Source organism: Melospiza melodia, chromosome 2 (assembly GCF_035770615.1).
Source record: "Melospiza melodia melodia isolate bMelMel2 chromosome 2, bMelMel2.pri, whole genome shotgun sequence".
NCBI lineage: Eukaryota > Metazoa > Chordata > Aves > Passeriformes > Passerellidae > Melospiza > Melospiza melodia.
This window is the reverse complement of record NC_086195.1, coordinates 127,765,540-127,786,297: the sequence shown is the minus strand read 5'-3', so window position 1 is coordinate 127,786,297 and position 20,758 is coordinate 127,765,540.

Here is a 20,758-nt window from a genome sequence, read left to right as displayed (position 1 = left end):
ACAGTGTGGCACACTGAAAATGTCCAGTTCTTTCAGTGTTTCCCAAAGTACTGAAAAGTATGGGTTTTGTCTTGGCCTTGTTGTTCTTCCATGCTGTTGAAAACCTGAAGTAGAGTGTAACCTCCTTTATAGCTGTAAAGCTTACACAAAAATATCTAAAGCACCCAAACGATCCAGAAATTCCACTGTCAAAGGTAACACCTGTCCCTTTTGCATGTAGGTCTACTTTAAGGAGATTTAAGATTTCAGGCCTTCAGAGAATAAGATTTCTGTATAAATGTGGGCAATGAAGCATAATGAATTTGAAAACAGGAGGCGGCTAACATTTAGTTAAAAGCACTTTCGGATAAGACTGCTTGTTTCTTGATGCCCATGACAAGCTCTGTAGTTTGGCATGCCTCCTTCTGTTGCTGCTTGGAAGATTTCCCTAGGTGAAGTGGAACCTGGTGAATGATTACACAGGGTTACAGAAATCACTGCCCACAGAATGTTGCTTCAAGTACTTAAGCAAGAGAGAAGTCACAAAGTTTTTCTTTCATTCCCGTCTTTTTCATCCCATCTTCTTCTTCCCATCTCTCATCGAAGGGCAAGAGGCTTTGTCAGAACAAAGGGAGAAGAAAGAAGGATACCTACTCAGCTACTCTTGAGGGGAAAAAAGGGTTAACTGTTTTCTGAACTGAACACCAGATAAAGCAGTGAGTTATGATGTACATGAGTATTGTATGTCACAACATCAGAGAGAAAAAGAGATTTTAAAATTATGACAATATGTGAATGAATAAAAAAACATTTACTATTCAGGATAGAAGTTAACATGAGATACTTGCAAATTCTGAAAATAAAGATTTAAATAGAATCTGACAAAAATAAACCCCAAACACAACAGTGTAAACTGCTAGTGTTGCAAGTTTTGGACTATCATAAAGCTTTATAAAGGACTGGACAATAATACTGCACAGAGGTAAAATGAGGATGAAATGACAGCTGCTTCAGTTCTATTGCTTGTTCAGTGATCTTCACTGAGAGTGACTGCAGACCTCTCTGCAGAAAAGTAGAGAAAAAAACAGGGGGAGTTATTTTCTTCACATTGGTCAGCAGTGAAGTTAAAATCCTTAAATCTCTAATTTTTTTTGGTTTCTATGACCTCATTACCTCACCAATGCTTATATAGAGAGTACTGTGTAAAGCATATTTCCTGTCTAGAAACAGCACAGTTACTCGGGTAAGGTGATTTTGTAAGAAAGCCAGTCTGGCGGTCACCCTATTGCAAAGCACCCCATGAAAGCAAATAGAAACCCACAACTCACCAGAAAAAAAATAAAAATCCATTCTGCTGCTTGTGCTCTGGTATGTCTATAAGTAAGAGAAGGGAGTACGAAATAATTCTCCTTGTGACGCACAGCTCAATGGGGCTGGAGTGCTACAATGTGCTCTTGAGTCACAACTGACAGGGTGCCAGCCTTGCATTGGTTAGAGCAAACAGAGCTCAGCTTTAGATTTCCGTGCTGTTACACAACTGTGCTAGTACTTAAAGAACTGCTTGTACTCAAACAATAAAGGCCATCTATTTTCCTGTTATTGTGCTGATATAATTGTCCCTACCACAGGCACATTTTCATACATACACATACATATTTAAATGCACACGTACATTGCAGCATTTTAACTGCTCACTGCTTGGCCTTCAAGGATCTTCCCTTGTTTTTACAGAAGTTTGAGATTTGAGGCTGCTACAACTAGTGAAGGAAGAGGTGATCTTGTAGTCCAGCTAATGCTGTGATTCAATTGCCTACCAATCTCAGTAGTTAGCAGGATACCCACAGTGAGGTGTCAGAAAGCGAGAGCCATATTTGCTGCTGCTGCTTTCTGAAAGGGTGGTGCCATTATAACTCTTTATAATTCACTTCCATTGATCAGTCATTAGAGAGTCATTGCACTTACCAGGTCTCTATTGGCTTTGTGGGAGATGCCCACTGATACCACAGTGTACAGAGAAAATACCTGCAGTAACACTGTTTGGAGAACTTTAGCAAACACATTACTGCTGAGAATATGTTTGGTTACAGGTTCCATTGGACACTGGGTTACCTTACAGTCTAGAAATGACAGATCCTAGGGCCTTCTCCAGAAAATCCCAGGAAATGGTGGTGCCTAGGTGTCAGCAGTGCAGTCAGAAGGCAGGACAAATGGACAGAGCTCCCTGAAACCCAGGGAGGGCTGGCCATGGGAGAGCATTTAGATGCTGCAGCAATCAGCTTACTTCCTTTCAGAGCCTGAATCAAGATAGCAGTGCTATTCCAGTTTAGTTTATCAGAGCAAATCATATGAGTAATGATTAATCATTCAAGTATTTATCACTTCAGTATAATTTCTGCATACTATTATTGGGGTTGCACCTTCACTAGTGTGGCTTAGGCACAATTGGATCTGACACTTGGGGAGCATCTTTCAGCAAAGAGCTTAAAGAGCTTGAGAGCCTTAATGCTGACAACAGGTGAGGCTGCTGCTGGCTTGGAAGCAAGCAGAGGAACAAGGCACAACAGCTGTGAGAGAAAGCAGAAGCAACACAATTTGATATCATCTCCAGCCTGCCCCTTGAGGTCATCCCTGCAGAGCCAGGGCTCTTCATCCCCCATGGAGGGGAAGGGAAGAAGGCTGGTTGAAAGGACTGTGGGTAAAGGGCCTGAGCTGGACTGCCCTGAGGCATGTGCTGCTCTGGCAGTGATGTGATACTGCCTGTACAGCACCTGCAGAAGTACTCCTCAGGTGGCTGTGCTCCAGCTTCCCACATTACCATGTGTTCCCCCTTGCAAGCTGCACAAACACTTGTGACATCTTCCTTCCTCAAGGAATCCTAGGAAGTTTGTGCCTCACCTACTCCAACAGGACTGAAGGGAAGGGATGAGGCAAATTCAAAGGTAGTCAAATGATGGTATGTCTTGAGCATCCCAAGCTCATATTTGTCCTTTTTCTTTTCAATGCAAGTGCTGGTAGGCAGAATTTCTGAGATGATTGTGTCATGGAACTTTTCCCCTGCTTCAGCTTTTGATGTAGTTAAACTTTCACCTGATTTTTGTTATGACATACCTGCTTGGGGACAGTTAATGCTGAGAAAATCCTGCTATCATTCCAGTATTTCTGGATTTCTCTTCAGCCTTTCCATCAGCACAGTTGACTCTCCCATTTCATTTTTATGTGTTTGTCTAGGCAAGTGAACTGCAATCATTTCTACAGTCCAACTCCTCCCCTAGCCTTTCCCACCAGTTGCTTGGGCCTCAGGCTAAGAAGACTTTTGTCCTGCCAAATGTGTGTGAGGGTAGGGGGCAAAAAAGGTCAATTGTTTCTCAGCTCCCTAAGCCAAGTTGTGATTCTGTCAGATTACTTTAGGATTTGGTTTTTTTTCAGAATTTGTTGCTACTGGTCTCCACAAAGACCACAATCTACCTTTCCTTCACCACACTGTGGAGGGGGAAGCAGGGGCTACCACAGAAGGACTGCAGACAAGTATGAAATATGAAATACTGACAGAAGAATTACTCTTTGGCCTATTGTTGAAGGCACAAGAGAGTATCTGTAGATTCTGTATCTTCCTACCTTTAGTTTAATGTTTTAAATAAAATAGCCATGTGTTGACAATAGAAATTGTACTGGAAACAGGAACAAAGCACTCCATGCTTTCAGGTCAAGGCAGTATCTAAATGGCAATCTAAAATTGCAGGCTTGGTCATATACGTTTGAATTTTTGGAAGTTCTGTCTCACATCTTAGCCCAACTCGTGATAGTGCCTCCTTGCGACTCCTATCATAAAGCAGTAAACAATATTTACTGTTGACCAGTTTTGTGAAAGTGTAACATTGATTAGCACAGCAACTTTGAGATAACAGTAAGACCCACTTATTGTTGTAAGAAACAGGTTAGATAAACAATAGCAATTAATGCCTCTGTCTTCCAGCCCCCTTTCACCATCTGTCTGGGAAATCCTTAATTCCTAGGTACAATCTCAGTCTTTTTGTCTACTATTACTGATGTATCATCCCCATAGGAGGAATTTAACACCAAATTCTACCTAATTCTCATCAGAATGGAGTTCTTCTCTACTAGATAATCTCATGTCTCATCACTTTGGGTCACATTCAGACAGCTGTTAAAAAGTTCATGCTCTCAAAGTGCCATGTGGCCAGAGGGTTATCTTTTCCCTTCAAGAGCTCCCTACCTCGAGACAGAGCAGGACCAAAGTCTTCTGGTATGATTTAAAGGTCAGAAATTGTCAGCCCTGTGTTTGTACACAGATAATGTTTTGCCTGGGCAAGCCAACATGATGCATGCAGAGGGCAGTGCCATGGTTACTCTCCTACTTCAGGCTACAGCTGGCATTTGCATTCATTAGTTGGAAAGGAGCCAATTATTTAGTTACTCAGTTGTCATTGTGTGTGTTCACATTGTGTGTCCACAGGGGCTCACAGAGCAGCAGCACCTGCTGCTGGGTCAGGTGTATGACCCTGCACCCTGGACCACAGCCACCATCACTGACCGAGCTCATGGTGTCTCACAGCCAGGCTGGACCACAGCCACCATCACTGACCCAGGGTATCTCACAGCCATGGCTGGACCACAGCCACCATCACTGACCCAGGGTATCTCACAGCCATGGCTGGACCACAGCCACCATCACTGACCCAGGGTATCTCACAGCCATGGCTCAACCACAGCCACCATCACTGACCCAGCCCATGGTGTCTCACAGCCATGGCTGGACCACAGCCACCATCACTGACCCAGCCCATGGTGTCTCACAGCCATAGCTGGACCACAGCCACCATCACTGACCCAGCCCATGGTGTCTCACAGCCATAGCTGGACCACAGCCACCATCACTGACCCAGCCCATGGTGTCTCACAGCCATAGCTGGACCACAGCCACCATCACTGACCCAGCCCATGGTGTCTCACAGCCATGGCTCAACCACAGCCACCATCACTGACCCAGCCCATGGTGTCTCACAGCCATGGCTCAACCACAGCCACCATCACTGACCCAGCCCATGGTGTCTCACAGCCATAGCTGGACCACAGCCACCATCACTGACCCAGCCCATGGTGTCTCACAGTCATGGCAGTAGCTCCACAGCCTGTGCTCACATTCCTGGGCACTCTGCTCAAGCTTGTGGACAGCATACATGTCACAAGATATGGCATGTGCAGTTTCTGCTGTTCAGGGTGTGTGTACATATTAAAATAAAGCCATCTGTATGTGTTTGTGTGTGCTTGCCTGGGGATAACTCTGTGCAGAACCAGGATTCTGTCCTAGGGCAAAATTAAGAGAGGCACTGTCCGATGGGCATTTTAAAAAATATGACTCTTAATAAAGTGATGATGGTTCTATTTTTAATTTGGCTTTTGTATCTGCTCAGTAACGATTTTTCATAATGATTTATTGGCCCTGGATTTTTACTGTGGTCTTCCTGCTAACACTTTAGGAACAATAAAAAGCCTTGGTCCTAAAATATAGTGGCTTACAGATGTCTTCTGGAGAGAAATATCTAGAAGTGTCATGGGTTAGCCAGATTTTTTGGTTGTCTCATTTCTGCTTGGCTCAAGGCTTACTTATTCGACATTTTCACATTCATATCCCTGGCACTGGAAGAGCTATACATTCAAAAATTTGGCACATGCACAAAGATGTGCACCAGCATTCACAAAACACTTCCTAAGGTTGTAGCTGCTTGAATTTCAGCTCCTTAATTAGCCAGATGCCTTTGAGAAGACATTTTCAGGGTTCTTTTCACAGCTGACTGTTCTATCTTAAAGGCTTCTCTGAAGATTAGATTTACAGTGGGGCTGGACCTGATATATCCATGTATTTCTAGACTGGTTTTCAATTAAAATATTTGGCCTGGTTGAAGAAGATAGATTCATAATCAACAGTCATTTTTGATGCAAAAATCAGGTGTGAAGTAAAGCCAGCACAAGCCAGAACACGTTGGCCTTACATGTGAGTAGTCAGCCTGACACTATCAAAAACCAATGTTCTTAGTGTGTGTGGGGAGATAATCATTAGGTCTGCCTTGTCTCTGAGGCATTGTCCTCAGGGTGCTTGTTCTGCATGGTAGGAATGCAGAATTTCTTGGAGACAAATTCAGAAGCCTTCCCCCATCCTGACAACCTTAAAAGGTTTTGTCTAGACAAGAGAACATTTTTGGCATAATTATCCTCTTGCATTTTAATTTTGCATGCAAATAATTAGAACTGTGGTGCTATAATTTCAAGCCGGCCATGCTACTTGTAGAGACCTGAACCAAATTCTGAGAGGCCTTTGGGAAAAGTAACTAGAATATTGAAAAGTTAGCACAGTGTCTTATAAGAAAAAAAAGTTAAAGCTAACATAATTTTGAACATAATACTAATTAATATATATACTGAAAGGTGCTGAAGGAATATGAACCTGTTTCACAACTGTGCCTTTGGACTGATTGACAGCCACTGGATATATCCACACACTCACACACTCATCTTTGATTTGGAAATTATTCATTACCACCTTTAACTGCAGAAAGTTTTCTACACTTACATAAAGCAGTGGAAAGCTCCAACAAAATAGAAGGAAGATGGGCTGCTATTGCCAATCTGTCTTTTGTTTGCCATTGTACCCCATGTGTCGTACAACTGTGTGAGGCTCCAAACAAGGCTCCCAAAGTGGAGTGAGGAATTAATACAGATTAAAAAGGTGTGGTTTTTATGAGTGTTTTTCTGGGTTACCAGTTTCTCATCCTGGTTCACCGTGCAGCTGTACAATGGGAGAGCGTACGGATGGGGAGATACAACATGGGAACGCACTCTGCCACAAAAATAAACCTTCAACTAAATGGGGCCTTAGTCAATTTATCATTCAAGCAAGTAAACTAGTCCATTACATTGGATGTGCTGTACTCAAACTATTAAAAAGCCTTATCTGCATAGTAAATATGCAAACTGGGAACTCAAACTCAATTTATTTTTTTACTTGGTACAAATATATCTGACATAACCATCTAGTTTTGTAGATGTGCTTGTAGCAACCTCACACACTCTAAATGGCTTTACAAATGTAGAAATCTATGACTTTTTAGAGAAGTTACTGACAGCAGAATAATATGAGTAATCAAAATCTTCACACTCTCCATACTTCCTTGCTATTCCAATATTACCGAACGACTCCTCTATAAAGAGAGCCTAATTTGGAACAGAAATTATTTCATTTTGGGATATTTACCCTGCTTTTTGAGTGGAGTAATTATTCTGGAACATGCTCATTTACATTTTGGATGAATGCCTGAAGAATGGCTCAGCAGAATAATTAGTTTGAAAGAGCTATTCTGATCAATTTCTGCATCTGAGGCCCTGCAGACCATATGTGTCACCAAAGGCAGACCAGAACTCCACAAAGTGCTAACTGAGGCCTTTTACTTAAAAGGCTTCAACACCATTTGATGTAATATTTAGAATTAATTATTTGTAATGAAAAAATAGCATTATCACACTTTTAGGACATTGTTTATAAGCCATTCAAGCACAGTACATAATCATTAAGCACCTAGCCAAGGAATTTCAGTGCAATACAGAGGAATGTATTTGCCTATAGTATGTCATTAGCACCTTTATGTTCCCCACGCTTTGTGCCATGGCACAATCAGTATCTGCTGCTAAACTAAAACTCAGAAGAAAGATTAGGCTGGGCCTTGGGTGTCAGCCCTTTTACTGTGCAAAAACCGTGGCCTGGGTGTGAGGGTTTTATTGAGCTGGTCAACAAGCTGAGTTATAACTCCAGACCAAGTTCTTTTCTCCCGCACATCACCCACAGGAGGCCTGGCCAAAAGACCACAGTGGAGATCTCCACCAGCACAGCACCAAGGGTGAGGGACTGTCTGGGGTGAGTAATGCTCCCTGGCAGCCTGTCACTCACTGTATCATCACAGTCTTATATCTGTCAAGGAACAAGAACAGTTGGATGATTCCCAGCTTATTTGTGCTGTTGGAAAATGTTAAGACTTTGTATATAGTATATCTCTTTATTGCTAACATGGCTCATATAATTTTTTCCCACAGGAAAAAAAAAACACAAAAAAACCTCAACAAAACAACAAGATAACATATGCTAAGAGCAAAAATCTCCTAGGAGATGTTGTGGAAAGCTCCTCTTTCCATTGGGATGAAAGAAATGCTAGTCCTACAGGAATAGTTGGGGGCTCTGCCCCCAAGAGTATGCTTACCAGAAGTTCAGGATTTATCCCAGTAGGAAGGAGATATCAGAACCTATTCATTAGTTGCTCCATAATAGATTTAAAAATACAAACTTGCAAGGTCACTTACATAAAGCCTGCAGTACCATATGCTCAACACATTCCAGAACACCAAACACATGAATCACTGCAGTTATATTCATAAAAATACTCTTCTACTCCCCCAGCACATCACACAACCATGTAGCTATAGGAACTTTTTTTCAGGTGGCAGCTGATTTAAGAGGTTCCTGCATTTGCTGGTTATTCTTGCCCCATAGTTCTAACCTATCACTTCCTCAGCTGTGCTGGTTTAATTCTATGGTGGTGAGCCAGCCACCTAACTGGGTTTAAAAACCTAAAACAACAAAGAAAACCCCACTAATATATAAAGCTTTCTGAAAATAACTCTTAGGTTATTTCAGTGATGTAACTGTTGCTTCAGCACTGCCAAGGGGGCAGTTCAGCAATAATGGTGAGCAGCCAAAGGTGGAGAAAGGAAGAACTCTTAAACCAGCTTTGCAACCTGAGCCAATGGATTGATCAAGCTAGATTCTTAAAGAACAGTGAGAGAAGGGACACAACTGAGCATGCCACCAGAAAGTGTCCTTCTCAGAAACATTTGCATGTTCTTTTAAACAGTGGAGGATATCAGTAGCTGTATGAGGATGTCTGTATAACAGTGACAAACCTATGAATGCTCCAAGTCATTCACGGGAGAGATGCATTGGTTGGTTTGGGGCTTGCATGCAAGGGTTCTATAGTGACTTTAATTATTAGACCTCCTGAAAATTCTTTTCAAAATATGCATAACAATGAAAATATTAATGCTGAATATTATCAAAACAAGTTTTATTAACTTTTTTAACCTGGACTTTACAGAAATGCAATTTTACCCCAGCCCTTTTTGAAAGCTTACTGTGCATATTTTTCTCTGTGTGTGTATACATTTATAGATGTATAGTTATAAATGGCATGAATCCTCATCTAGGGTTGCATTGTTTGCACAAGCATTCAGACTCAGTAAGCCTGTGGGGTTTTTTCTCACTTTCACTGGAGTTAGACAAGAAAGCCTCAGTGGAACTGACAGAATAAGCCATTCTTAAACAAACAGTTGTGAAAGCAAAACCTCCATGCTGTGTATTTAAAATAATACAGTTGGCAGAAGAATTTCCAATTTAACTGACTTACTAATCAATACATTAGAAGTTTCAGTTTTTCCATAAAAAGAATTCCATTTGTTTAAGGAAGTTCAGTGTTGTGAACACTGAATGCTAGAATAGATGAGAGGGTATGGAAGATGGAAGGCAACTGTGACCAGTGTGTTTGCTAGAAGCTTCTTCAAGAAGATGATACTTCTTCAAAGAGAAAAACAGAAAAAAAAAATTAGTATTCTTCTGTATGTTTTAAGCCTCTTGGCTCATCAGTGCATTTTGTTTTACAAAAGTAGGAATGCAAAAAACACTCTCCTCTGAGAGATAGTAAGCTAAAACATCCACAAATCAAAATCTGCTGTAACTTACTTTTCACTGAAAAATAGGGTTTTTTTGTACTATTGCTTTTAGAAATAAAGAGCAGGAATTATGGGAATTGATTATTTTCTTTTCCTACCATTTGATGGAAAGGCTAGCAGTTGGTGTCTTGAGAACCATTGCATCTAGAACAGAAACTTGGTCATCGATACAAGGGCCTTCTTCTGTTATAAGAAGGTATTAATCCACAAAGTGAGCTCACAAGAAGTCACATTTCAGTAAAGAGATGCTGTTTCCCCACGGGCAGCATTATGGTCTCTGGTTTACTGATGGGATGGCATGGCTGAAGATGGCTGGTGTGATTAGACTCCACTCCCTGCCCTGCTGCTTCCAAGGACTGTTTGCTCATCCATGTGAGAGGGCAAAGAGCATGTCTTACTGCTGTCTGCAGCTGCTCCATGGGAGAGAATAAGCCACCCTGGAAGCACTGCTCAGTTGGTACTAAGTAGCTGTCACTAGCTTTGAATTGTCTGAGACTTTTAGGCAGTACTCTGAGGGACTTCAGCACCCAAGGTGGGCTCAAACTGAAGGTGCTCACTGAGCATCAGAGTTGAAATTGCTTATTTAGATCTCCTCACTTATGCCTCTCTTTCCTAGTTAGTTACAGCTCAGAAAGGTCCCACTCATGTCTCTTGTCATTGTCCTTTTCTCTCTCCAGGACTCTTAACTGCTGAATTGTGGACATAGTGAGTTCTTTCAGTGGTCTTACATGCACGCACCCAGTGTGAACACAATTATATAATGAGAGAAGGAAAGAAAGCTCATTTACCTGTAGGCACTCTACCATCATCTCTCTCTTCGGCCTCAGAGCCCATTCCCATTTGGTCTTGTACCTCCTGTTTTCCATTCTTACAAATAAAGCAGTAGTCCGGGCTATTATTATCCTGGCTGCCTCCAAGTCCCCTTCTCTGGCCACAGCAAGGGGCACCGACATCTGTCAGCAGTGGGCTGCAGAGATGGCTTTGACTTATCATTATTGATGCCTTAAGTTTTTAGCTTTCATGTTTTTTCAGACCCTGTACTGCATTAGTGTATAACTCTGGATTCCATATAGTGTGTTAAACAACTCTCTTCACACTTTGGTCAGACAAAACAATCCTTCCAGGCTTAAGAACCAAGGACACCCACTGCCCCAGGTCTGAAAAGTATGAACAAAAGTGAATTGGGGAGATGAAAGCAAACCAGGGAACTATGACTTCATTACCTGATATCACAGTGGAGGGTGCAATTAGCATCAGAGGAGATTTCAAGCATCAGACCTTTATTGTCCTCCAGTGCAATCTTTTATACCCTCATGTTGATGCATGCACCTGTGTGCCCTCTGCTCCCTTTGGTGGTTGGTCAGTGCCCCTGGCCCTCCATGGCTCATTGCTGTCAATGCTGCTCACCTGCTGCTCACAGCTGTGGCCATTGGGGATGAGGCTCAGCCACAGCCCCACTCCCAATTACCACAAACTGTGTGCCTACAACCTGAGGCTGTAATTGGACAATTAACCCCTGATATGGAAATAGACCAAACTTACATCTGTCTGAAAAACCTGTGAGCATCATTCATCCTGGGTGTAGCCTCTGGGAGGCTTTTGACTGCCCAAGGTATATCAACTGAAAGTCTTTAATAAATAACCACTTTAGTCTCTTAACTCTGTCTAGCCTCTGTTCTAGGTATCCACTCCAAGGCATCATTATGATAACATCTTCCTCCTCAGTGCTACTTCCCAGCTTGACTTCTGCTTTGTCTATTGCATCAGTCACTAAGCCTTCATTTGCAAATCCTCTAACTTTTCCTCCAGAATGGAGGTCCAGCAATGCATAACACTGAATTTCACATCTGGGAGAGCAAATGAAAAGTTATAGTTAAACTAGGATGGATAAATGTTAAATTAGGATGGAAATGCATAGGTGGAGTGGAATAACCAAACAGGAATGGAAAAGTTTCTGAGAAAGATTAATTGTACTATTACTTTCTAACGTGTTACATTTTCTCAGTGAGTTTTGAGACTTATGCAGATTGCAGGTGGGAGGAGGGCAGGCAGGGATGAAAGGCTTTTATAAAAATGTCTGTGCTACTTAAACTCACAAGTACTTTCCTTGACTCTGAGAAAGCCACTGACTGTGCTGCATGTGACCCCAGGAGGGATATAGCACTGCACAGTGGCAGTAAGCCTGAGACATAACACTCTCCTTGAAATACTGTCCACTTACATCCTGTTCTGACTTTAAAAGCTAAATGTAACATTCCTTTTAGCAAAAGAGCTTATAACTGAGACAAAGAAGACAACTGCATCTTCCAATTTTTTCAAATGATATGCATGTATGTGCAATTTCTGTGTTTACTATGCACCCATGCAGAAACCTGACACAGCAATAATTTTGTACATAGCACTTCTGAGCTATGCTTGATGTAGTGTTGCATTTGGCTATAATTCAAGATGTGGCTTGATATTTATATGCTATTTTACATTGAAATATGATTGCATGCTTTTAGATTTACAAAACTCTAGTCTTGCCAGGAAATACTTGCCTGTAAAGCTATTTTAGGACTTTATCAGTTAAAAGGCTTATGAGCTAAATTTCATCCTCACATTGGCTTAAATGGATATTGCATATGCATATTCACTGGCAAACTTTGGCCTTAACTTTCATTTAATTGTTTAACTTGGTTAGAAATACATACTTAAAAATGCAGGGTGATTAATAAGACTGGTAACAGCTTGCGAACTCCTAACATTTCTCTGATGCTTGGAAAAAGCTCTAAATTTCTTTTGCTGACATATTGCACAAACAATGTCTTAAATCCCCATGTGTGTTCTATTTGTCACAAATACAGATGATTTAAAAGTTTTAATGAAAAACTGCCTTCAAAAAAAAACCTTTCATGTGGCATATTTCCTTCTTTCACTTTTTTTTAGGAACCAGTTAAACAGCTGAAGCTGAATGTTTTGTTCAGAATCAAGTGCTTTTAGTGTTGCATTGAAAATTTGAAATATACCCTATTTTATTTATTTTTCCCCTCAGAGAAGTTTTTACAGCTCCTTAGTAAAATTCTGTGGAAAATATTTACTGTTTCCTAGCTGACCTGGAGAGCAGAGCCAGAAGAGTGCAGACACTTGGTCAGTAGCAGCTCCTGGCAGCCATTACACAGTTAGCAGCCCATTGGAATCCCCAAGGAATCCAAGCCTTAACATAGGAGAATAAATATGTTTCCTAACCCTAACCACTCCAGAAAACACTGCATATATGAACTGGGAGTAAATCCATGCATTGTTCCTTTGCTGACTGTGCAGACAGCCTGAAATAAAGCCTGCAGAGATGAGGGTGATAGACCACAGTAGACCACCAACTCAAAATCCTAATGCCATCATTCAAGTCTTCATCAAATGAATCATAACTGCTTATCATTTAGCAGCATCATTCCACTAATGTGCACATATTATGATCCTCAACCAAATGTCAATCTTCTCTGTGTGAAGATTGCCAGAACCTCCCCCAAACCTGAAAAACATAACACATTGATTTTTGTGTCACTTAGAAGTCAGGTCACAGAGGCCTTGTTGCATAAACTGCTAATTAACACCAAACAAAAGGCTAGTCTCTGCCCTAAGGAACTTGCAGATTAATTATGACTGGAGTCAGCATGTAAATACCAACAGAAAATAAATGAACATAAGGGTTCACTTAGGATTTCTCCAGGGAAGCAGGTTTAAGACAGTCCCATATTCTTTCATCTCAGCTGCTCCCTCATAGGATCAAAGAAATGTTCCCATTAAAAAAAAAAACACCACCACTACTGTTAGGGCAGGACTGGGGGGATATTAGCTTGGATCTTTTCACTTTTCAGGTCTGAAGTGTAACCCTGAAGAGGGCTGGATGGCAAACAGTGTCCCACAGGCAGTTGGTGCTTCAGCCTGAGACTTGGTGCAAAGGAGCTCTGCTGCTTTTGGGATTGCAACAGGGCACAGCTGCCAAAGAACACAGCAGCACAGCAGGGTCACAAGGGGCAGCTCAATAAGCAGCAGTGTCAGTGTGCCAGCTCCAGGGGAGAGTTTCAGTACCATTATAGTGTCCTAGTGCAGTGGAACAGCAGCACCAAAAACACTTACTACTTGTTTGAAGCATAGCAGGTGAAGGTCAGAGTCTTTGACAAAGAAGAGGTGGGAGTCAACATTGCTTTACTGCATGAGGCCCGAGAGGAAGACAATTGGATCAGTCTAGAAGCCAAACCCTGGACAGTTAAGTAGTGACTGCATATTAGCCACTGCCAATACAATATCTTGGGATGGTAGAGTGAAAGGGGCAAGAGCTGGAATTCAGTGTTTTTTCATCTTAAAGCAATGAATGTGCATTTGTTCAAACCCTTCAGAGGGAAGGAGCAAATGAAGTCAAACAAAAGTATTTTCCATGTTTTGCAGCAGAACAGGACAAATGAAATCAATGTGCTATATGGCAAACTGCACCTGTATTACAGGGTCCAAGCTATGGGACAGGATCTCTACTTTGCTCTTTTATTGTGCCATAGATAAAGGAGCAGCACTGTCTTCTCATTATAACATGCCTGACTTAAGGGATAGTTGTTATCACAGTGACATTTTCTTGTAGACTTTATACATACAGTAGCTGTTATAAAAAGTAGAAAGAACTCCTCTCTGAGTTATCTATACACACCAACTGGGCTTTGCTGAATTCCCTATGTAATTGTTATGCTTTGTTCAGCTTATAAAAAAACCTCTACAGACCACTATGAATTTATGAAACATCAGCTTTAAACTTGTTTGTAAAAGTTTAAAGACAGGAGTTGAATTCCCTGGATTAAAATTAATTTTAAATGCTTTAATGGGGTGAGCTCTCTTATTGAAGACTGATATGCCTGCAGGCTTTATAAAACACCAGCAGTCTAGGATGCAGAGATATTTTCTGAGCCAGGTTGCTAAAGGATATCACACACCAGTGGCAATTACCATCCTCCCTTTTGCGGTCACATACGATGCCATAAAAAGGCCCCAGACTTCCTTATTTAATTGCCTGGTTTCTTTTCATCTCAAGCACAGGGCAGAAGAAATGCATTTAGCTCACCCTTGTAAAATAGCACACATTTTCTTACTGTTATGCGTTTGAAATATCGCACATGACAGCGAATATTTAGAGAACTTCATGAATGGGGGACTTGTAAGCAGCCTTATCCTGGGGATATTTATTGGCACAAAGCTTTGGTGGCATCATGCTTCAGTGGTACTGAAGAGGTAAGACAAGTTTGTGCTGGTGGATGTGTGTGTGAAGACTTTTTCCCTTTCAGAATAGTGACTTTTCTCTTAAGCTGATTACCTCAGGTCATGCAATTCATGTGAAAGTCAAACATTTGCACACTTTTCGTTAGGCTATTTTGAAAGAAGAGAGATGATAATGCCACTTTGTAGCACTGTTATCTTATTGCAACTTGACAGGTGATACAGATTCTGAAATCCAGTGTGGTCTTGGATGAAATGCTTAATAGAATGAACAAATTGCATGGTTTTGCCTCAGTTCAGCTGTGTATTAGGAAGAACAGAAATTATAGAAGTCCTGCCATCCCCACTGAAAATAGTCAGAGAACATCTGATGGAGGTGTTAAGCTCAGGTGAAGTATTTAGTACTGTTATAAAATTCAAAATTAATATAAGATGTTCAAACTTTTCACTAGGAAAGGAAAGATCTCCAGGAGTCCAAGCAACCTTAGCAGTGAAGACGCTGCCCAGATGTCTAAATGACGTCTAAATGTCTGTATAGCCACTGGTAAGGGTCACTCAGCATAAGATGAAACAGGAATGATGTAAGAGAGGTAGGGAGAAGATGAGGAGAGAAGAAATGGTCAGAGAAAGGAAATCAGATGGAGAACAAAGTAAAGAGAGTCTCTGTCCTGCTGCAGTCTCTACCAGTAAGAGCCAAAGTGGAAGCTGAGGACAATACAGCTCCAGCTCAAGCAGCTGCATCAGGTTGCTGCAAAGCACTGGGCACTGCACATCCCTTTTACCTGGCTGGGACCTCTGTTCAGAGACAGTAAACATGTGGGGAGAATTGCTCTGCATCTGTTAAGCAGTGCCACCAGTAAGCCACCTCCCCTGCACCCCTGTGCTGCCCTGCCAGTCAATCCCCAGGGCAGTGGAACCATCACAAGCTACCAGCATCTGCCCACTTGCCTCCTTCTCTCTGCAGAATTATAGCAGGGCCTGGAAATGCTTCTCTGAGGAACCACTTATTTACTTATTTTCTCTGTTTTTTCATCCCAGAGGTAGTAGCAGGCATTTTGGCCTTCCCATTATGCCTAAGCTCTCAGCTTCTCCCAAGAAGTGTCTCCTGGTCTGTATGTAGGCTTGCTAGTCAAGCGGGAAGAAATGTGGGTTCCTCTGAGCTCCAGGCAGCAGAACGTCAGTGACAGCACCTACAACAAAAGAGGGAAAGACTTTATTTAAGACACACATTTTCACACCTCAGACAATAGGGGTTTCTCTGTTAAAATTTATGAAACAGTGTTTAATATTTGCCCATAATAAGATCTGGACTGAAAGACAGGTTAAAGATATCATTCTTTTTACCCATCTGGCTTATCCAAAAAAAAACCAAAACAAACCAAATCAAACCAAAAAAAAAAAAAAAAACCAAAAAAACCAAACCAAAAAAAAAACCAAAAAAACCAACCAATCAACCAACCAAAAAAAAAAAAAAAAAAACAGGGAAAAAAACCAAAAAAGGAATGGGGAGAGTACAAGAGTACACAAACAGCAATAAAGATACATGCTTTTAAAATATGTAATCACTCTGTTTTGCACAGAATGAATGAGTCAGAAGCTCAATGAGCTGCAGAAAAGAATTTCAGGGGGAGCATGAAAACAGTCCTCCTCCATAGCTGGATAATTTCACTTATGCCTGGAAAAATAAAGCCTCCGTATTCTAAGATTGAATATTTCCTTTTATATTCCTTCCTATACAAATTCATATGTCAGTCCCCTAGCAAACATTGGCACTAGACTACCAGTTGTTGTTGTGCTAAAAAGGATTCAGAGGCAAAAGTATTAAAAGAAAGGAAAAGACATCCAAAACTTTCACTGGTTAGGTCACCACTCCCTCTCTGTCAGCTGCAGGGGGAGGTGGTGAAGAGCTGGAAAGCCACTTCCAGGGCTGCCAGAATTTACTGTCCTGGGGACCTGCTGGCTGAGCTACCTGGATAGGCAGTCCCTGACCCACATCCATCACAATGAGCCAGGCTAAAGCTGAAGCAGGGTAAAAAGTGCTAGCACAAGCAAATCTTCCCAGGGGACAGTGGTGGGGATTGCCAAGCAGTCCCACTTGAGGCATTGCTGCTGTCAGGAGAGGACGTGCAGATGGTCTCTTGGAGCTGAAATCTGTAGGGACCTTGCAGTCTTAAAAGGTTTCTTTTACTGAACTTGTGCTGTGCTCAGCGTGGTGGTACCTAACAAGCTCTGCCCCAAGGGTGTGAGAGAAGAACACATGGAATTAATTCCTCTCGGTGATATTTGCATAAGGGGGTTGTTGCAGAGAACATAAATGTATATTTTGGGGAATTCTCAGCCATGAAAATATGACTGCTAGTAGTTAACCTAGTTGATGAAAACAGGAATGATAATTCTCAGTCCAATTTTAGTGTGGTTAAGTAGGGACACAGCTCTAGCTAAAATATAAATGCACAGAAATTTCTGTGTTTCGCTGTACTTAATAAAAGAACTGATATCAAGAACAATCTTTCGAGGAATTAATTTTTGCAGTTGAAACAGCTGAGAAGCAGCTCCTGGATTTTGTATTTGTTTTTTCACACACCAGTTGCACTTAGTACTGCACTCAGAGTCTAACTGTGCTTAGGGACATTCAGATGCTCAAGTCCAAGGAGAGCATTGGTAAGGGGGTGTAGGTCCTCAATCCTGAGTTTTTATATGCCAAGTACAGCTTTATTTATATTGCTGTCGAAGGAATGGCCAAAAGGTATGTTGGGCAGACCTTGTGGGAATATGTAATATTTCTTATTAAACTAGCCAGCAAAAAACAACCAGCCTTTTGGATAAGGATGCCTTCTTCAGGCTTGAAATCAAAGTATTTTATTGTCTTCAGCAAATGTTATGTCAGTTTTGGATAGGTGTGGGATGTTGTTCCTGCTATAGGTAAGAATGAAACACAACTGATTAAACACTCATCAGTTTACAGAATGAATCCCTATAGAGGAGGGTAGGAGGAGATGTGATGTGCCTTGGGGCAAGCCTCATCTTGTCTGTAGATGTTTCTCTCAAGAAAACAAGTATATACACTTATGTGTACGTGTATACATTTGAACATCATTATATGCTTGGTACCCTTGGGGTGATTTCCATTTGCAGTTCAGAGCAAAAGTGAAATATTACAAATCATACAAATCACAATATTACAACCCACAGCAAGTGTTAACTTATGAAATATGTCTGGTGACTTATTGGCATGAAACACAAGGGTCTGTAGAACAGGCTCATGAAGTCTTACCAATTCCAGCTTATAATTCCCACTTTCCACACCACTAAGACCCTACACCATACATTAAAGCAAATTCACTCTTCTATCCATATTAACTGGTCAACCTCTTCTATGATCAACTGGACAACTGTGCTAGAAAGAAAAAGGAAAGGAAATGCATCCTGAAAAATTCAAATCCTCCCAGCCTCACATCAAAGACTCTCCCTTCCCAAAACATGTGAATATGAGGGATCTTCCAGTTCTGGAAGTCCAAAATGCAGAACTCCTTTTGCACTGGGACAGAACAGACTAAAACCCAGCTGAAAGACAGTGAGAGCTGATAGTGGAGGTGTGCTTAAAGGTAATGCCTACACTAAACATCCTTCCTTCAGTGTGAAGCAGCAATTAAATATTCCTTTGGTCTCTGGCAGCTGTAACACTGAGATAATGCCCAACAAAGCAAGAGCTAAACCAAAGCTATGTGAACTGATATGTTTCCTAGGGGCTTGCTTGCAGAAACAGGATCTGGCAGCACTGATCTGTTTTGCAGCTGGATGTGAGACAGTCAAAAAGTGAGTACCATGCCAGAAGGAAGAGCAGAATCCAAAAATTGTATGTTTCCTTCAGCTAGTAATTTTTTGGGTAAATGATGTGTTTTGGAGTGAAGTACTAATAAAAAGGACATGTCTGAATTCTTGAAAATAGAAGGTGCCTCTTTCTTAATATTGCATGTTCAGGAGAACAGAATTTTGAGTCTGTTCCCTTTTTTGTGTGTGTGTGTTAAATATTTAAAGACTGTACCAAAGAAATTCCCTCTCCACAACTAGCTACTCCTAAGATAAAACTATTCTGGGAGTTTCAAGTATCAGCATTGGGTGCTTGAACCGAGAAGTAAAACTTAGTTTCCATGGCAAATAGAAGCATCTCACAGGCAACTAGATGCATTGGTTCAACCTGTTTTGCATTAGGAATTTTGCAGGGAGTGTGCAACAGAGCCACCTTGGTTATTTAAGCCCTTGTAGGGCACAGAGCTGTGATGGCAGCTTTCATTTCATCAGGTTAACTTTGAGACAGGATCGGGGAGATGAAACTGTAAAGATTTTGCAATTTTTAATTAAGAAATTGTGTGAGTATATGAAGAGCCACATGATGAACAAAGTAACCAGACATGAAAGAGTTTAGGTTTACACAGTATGTACAGTAATAAAAAGAGTCATATAAGGAGAGTGATACTTCAGCCTACCAGAAAACAGTGTATCCTCAATTAACTTCCTTTTATATTTCTATTATTATTTCATTAATATCCTCTTGGTTATCACCAGCATCTTTATCAGAATTACCAGCAGAGCTGAGCCATACAAAACTGTTGTTAAAAAAAAAGGAGGGCATTTTGAATTGCAAATGGTATGGTACCTTGAGAACAGACATGTTTTCTGTCAAATTAGAAAAATGACAAGGCCTATGCATGCAGAAGGAAACGCAGAAATTGCAGGCTGGAGGAATCATTCTTGAATTATTTGAGGACTAACTCCAGAATTAGTCTGGTTTCTGCAGTGTAACTGGGATTAGAACAAGGTCAGAGGGCTTCTTTGCACTACCTCAGCTGTTGAATAAGCATGAGCATATTCCCTTTTTCACTCACTGGCAATATCATGGACCAATCTGGAATTATTAAAAGGTTTCTCCAAGACTAAATATGACCAGTGATATTGTTAGCATCTTTTGAAAAACCACCAAAAAAATCTTCTCATAGGAAGTACCTTAGTTTGTAAAAACCTATTTTTCAAAAGATATTGTGGTTGTAGACTTATATATCTCTTAACAACTTCCTACACAGATGTATTCCAGCTGCTGGTTCATCAGAAAGCACGACCTTCAATAACAGCTATATCTTTAAATGTGATTTTATTTCAGTTACTTCTAACTAAAAATGAGGGAATCTGATATTGCTCAGTCACATCATTTGTAACAGAATCATAAAAGGATCTCTGTATCCTGTGGACACAGAGCTGGTACTGAGATCTCTGCCAGTTCCAAAACATGCTGTTTATTTGAAACATATAACTTGGACAAACACAGAGTGAAAATTGTTGAAAATAGGTAAGCAGGAATAACAAATAGCTGATATAATTTTTGGCATATTGGATTTCAGCTGGAAAAGTACAGATTCCTAAAAGTATCCATGAGTTTTCATATGCACATTCCAAAATTTCAATTCTCTTTAAGAAAGTAGCAGAAATACCCAATAAAGAAAAACTGAGTTTTAAAAATATTTTATATTATTATGGAAATGTGCAGAGAAACATCAAAGTTGCTTTTCAATAATTTAAAGATGTCATGAGGGGTTTTTGTAGATTTTAAGCCTTGATCTGTCTAGAAATATCTATGTTATGCTCTGTGTATGCTTGGTCTCATAGGCTATGCATGAATTAGTCAGATTTCACTTTGTAAAAAAAGAAACTTTAAGTCATTTTATGTTGTTCTGATTAAACCACACATATCCTC